The sequence below is a fragment of the Herpailurus yagouaroundi genome, unplaced genomic scaffold, assembly GCF_014898765.1.
Source record: "Herpailurus yagouaroundi ecotype Mexico unplaced genomic scaffold, PumYag 67793, whole genome shotgun sequence".
Lineage (NCBI taxonomy): Eukaryota > Metazoa > Chordata > Mammalia > Carnivora > Felidae > Herpailurus > Herpailurus yagouaroundi.
Genome location: NW_024420586.1, coordinates 22,416,960 through 22,421,123, shown reverse-complemented (window position 1 = coordinate 22,421,123; position 4,164 = coordinate 22,416,960). Strand labels below are relative to the sequence as shown.

Below are 4,164 nucleotides of genomic sequence, written 5' to 3'. Positions count from 1 at the left end.
GTCCATTCCCACCTCACATCTCAGGGTGGGGGAAGAGGGGTCGTGATCTACCGGAAATGGGACCAAACAAGGCCACAAAACAGTGGCTCGTGGGAAGACAGTGACCAAACAGGTTCAGTGGTAGGGACCCTTCCCATTGTCATCCTCCATTCTCGCTGATGCGACCCCCAGCAGCCATTTGGCAAACGGTTTCTGGCTGCTACCTCTGGTCTGAAGATCCGACGGGATGACCCTCACCAACCCTCCCTACAACCTTCTCAGGGGACCCAGGCCAACCCCCAGACTGTGTCCTCTCTCGGAAGCTCTCATTACACAACCTGTTTCACCAGCCAGAGAGCCCGTTTTGGAAATCAGCTTCCTCGGTTCCTCAAAAAATTAAAAATAGAACTACCCTACGACCCGGCCATAACGCTACTAGGTATTTAGCCAAAGGATAGAAAAATACCGATTCGAAGGAGCACACGCACCCCCACATGTATAACAGCACTAGCAACAATGGCCAAAGTATGGAAAGAGCCCAAATGGCCATCGACAGATGAATGGATAAAAGAGATGTGGTATACGGGCGCCTGGGTGGCTCAGTCGGTTAAGCATCCGACTTTGGCTCGGGTCATGATCTCGTGGTCTGTGAGTTCGAGCCCGCCTCAGGCTCTGTGCTGACACCTCGGAGCCTGGAACCTGCTTTGGATCCTGTGTCTCCCTCTCTCTCTGCCCCTCCCCTGCTCACACTCTGTCTCTCTCTCTCAAAACACACACACACACACACACACACACACACACAATGGAGTATTACTCAGCAATCAAAAAGAATGAAATCTTGCCATTTGCAACTGCATGGCTGGAACCAGAGTGTATTATGCTAAGCGAAATAAGTCAGTCAGAGAAAGACAAATATCAGATGATTTCGCTCGTATGTGGGATTTAAGATACAAAACAGATGAACATAGGGGGAAGGAAGGAAAAGTAAGATAAAAACGGAGAGGGAGTCAAACCACAAGACTTTTTTTAAGTTTATTTATTTGGGATGCATGGATGGCTCAGTCGGTTAAACGTCCGACTTCGGCTCGGGTATCTCGCAGTTCGTGAGTTCCAGTCCTGCGTCGGGCTCTGTGCTGACAGCTCAGAGCCTGGAGCCTGCTTCGGATTCTGTGTCCCCCACTCCCTCTGCCCCTCCTCTGCTTGCGCTCTGTCTCTCTCTGTCTCTCTCTCTCAAAAATAAATAAATACTTTAAAAAATTTCTTAAGCGTATGTATTTATTTTAAGAGAGACAGAGACGGCGCGAGTTGGGGAGGGGCAGAGAGAGAGGGAGAGAGAGAGAATCCCAAGGCAACTCCACGCTGTACGTGCAGAGCCTGATGCAGGGCTCAAACCCACAATGCCATGTGGTCATGAGACCATGACCTGAGCCAAAACCAAGAGTCAGATGCTTAACCGACTGAGCCACCCGGGGGGCCCCAACCATAAGAGACTCTTAAGTACAGAGAACAGAGGGTTGCCGCGTGGGGGAATGGGCTAGATGGGGGACGGGTGCGAAGGAGGGCACTTGTTGGGATGAGCACTGGCTGTCTTGTGGAAGTGATGGGTCACCAAATTCTACTCCTGAAATCGTGATGACGCTGTGTGTTGACTAACTTGATTTAAATCAAATGCAAAAATTTAAAAAAAAAAGAAAGAAAAAGAAAATCAGATTCTCATCGATTTCCCACCATAAAGAAGAACCCAATCTGAGTCACGACAGAAGGAGGCTCTGGTAATCCAGCTCCCTCTTCCCATTTGAGAGCTCCCACTCACTCACACGAGTAGGCTGCCTCAGAAATTGCCAGTGCTGTCGTATCGCGTGTTGTTCCCCTCCTGCACTATTGTCCCCCCATCATGCCCACATGCTTCCACACACCCCCCACTGGGCCTCTTGGGGCCAAAGATGCCACCCCGGAGGATTGAGGAGGATTGATGCCACCCCTTCAGCAAAGATGGGAAGGAAGAGGCGTGAGAAGGCCATCTGGCTTTGCTCTTAGGTTGTGCAGAAACCGCTTCGAAATCAGGAGGAATCGAGTGGCTGACAATATGGCCGTCATCTGACGCTGAGCTTACCAATCTACACTCTAGACTCTGTGAATGTCACTGGCACCGGAGTGAGGAGAGATGAGCCAGAGGAAGTCAAGCTGTTCCCAGGCCAGGGAGCGGAACGCTGAGCGGAACCTGGCGACAGAAGACAGATAACAAAGCCCACGGCGGGGTCCACACCCTAGGCACGATCTCCCCGCACCTCTTTTTCTGCACTCGCCGACAGACCCTCCACACGCTGGCCTGGGTACCTGCCATCTGCCATTGGCAGGCTGCCCTCAAGTACTGAGGCACAGGAGTGACAACTGGTTCCAGACGACCTCCACTTGGGACCTGGACAACATACCAGAAGGCATCCCGGTGTTCAGGATACACTTGAGACCCCAACGGAAAGGAGCCAGACTGACCTTAGGCTCTGAACTGAAGAAAGCTTCCTCTTTCCCTCAGCTTCCAGAGATTTCCATAATAACACTACGGTGGGGATTATCGTAGAGGGCCTGGTAATAGATCTCTGGGGCCTGGACACTGGCCTTGAGGCCCGACTCTGCTGCTAAAAGCTGCCGCAAAATGAGAAGGAGCAGAGAACCAGGAAGAGCACAGGGCTTCCACTTCCGGTGCCTCTGGTCAACAAGTCTCAACACTGCGCTGTATCCTGGGGACACAGAGATGACTGCGACACAAGCCCCACCCCCAGGCGCACGCGGCCCACTAGCGAGGGCAGATTCAAACACCAACAACCACCTCAAAGCAACGCGTGTTATGTTCTGATGACACCCTGGAAGAGAGCGAAGGACAAACTGCTGACTTGGGTCCTTTGCTCACTAACCAATTGATCTCGCATTGAAGCCCAGGACTTCCCCCTACGACACTGCCGAAGCCATAACCGTTTTTGCTTTTCTGCTAACCCACCTTATCATCCCCACCAGAGATCTTTCCTTTCGTTGTGAAACAAAACCAAACCAAACAAAAAACCAGAAAAATATCAGCAGCCATTTTATAAATTCGGAACAAACCCCCTTTTTCTTCCACCCACCAAAGCTCAAGGTTATTGGCATCCCGTCTGGCACCGTCTCCTCCCTCTCCTGTTCTCCTTTCCAGAAATGCTTTGTCCTTTCCCTCCCAGACCTCCCTCATCTGGGCAGCACCGAAATTCCTGCCCTTTTCTTCTTTTTTTTTTTTTTCTTTCTTTTTTTTTTTTTTTTTTTTGTTTGTTTGTTTGTTTTCCAACGTTTATTTATTTTTGGGACAGAGAGAGACAGAGCATGAACGGGCGAGGGGCAGAGAGAGGGAGACACAGAATCCGAAACAGGCTCCAGGCTCTGAGCCGTCAGCCCAGAGCCTGACTCGGGGCTCGAACTCCCGGACTGCGAGATCGTGACCTGGCTGAAGTCGGACGCTTAACCGACTGCGCCACCCAGGTGCCCCCCTGCCCTTTTCTTCTTAACAAAACTCACCTACCAGACAGTTTCCGATGGATCCGTCATCACCAAAGATGGGGGAGAGAAACTCACCTCTCTGCCCGAGAGTTGAAAATGTGTGTTCACACAAAAACTTGTACGTGACCCTTCAGAGCAGCGCTCTCCGCAGTAGCCAAAAAGTGGAAGCAATCCACACCTCCATCAACTGAGGGGGGAATAACACGAAATAGGTTATATCCATACAATGGAATATTATTTGACCGTAAAAAAGAGTGAAGAACGGACACCTGCTATGACACGGATGACCCTTAAAAACATTACACTGAGTGAAAGAAGCCAGATGCAAAAGGACAAATATTGGAGGGTCCCATTTATAGGAAATGTCCGGGATGGGCAAATCCATGGAGACAGGAAGCAGATTAGCGGCCGCCAGGAGCAGAGGGCACGAATTCGAGAATTAGGCGAGAATGCTGAATGGGTACAGGTTTTCTTTTGGGGGTGATGGAAAAATTCCGGGGTTAGAGAGTGGTGATAGGTGTACAACCTTGTGAGGATACTAAAAGCCGCTGAATTTTATACCTTAAAATGGTTAGAATGAAAGTTGTACATTGCATGTTATGTGAATTGCATCTCACCTAAAAACAAAGCAAAAAAAAAAAAAAAAAAAAAAAAAAAAGGAGA

At 49.9% G+C, this 4,164-nt stretch overlaps 1 protein-coding gene across 1 annotated transcript in view; it reads left to right on the top strand.

Annotated features, from left to right (window-relative positions):
• Nucleotides 1–4,164, top strand: part of DIPK2B (divergent protein kinase domain 2B) — a 46,308-nt gene that overhangs the window by 7,826 nt on the left and 34,318 nt on the right. The window lies entirely within an intron of this gene.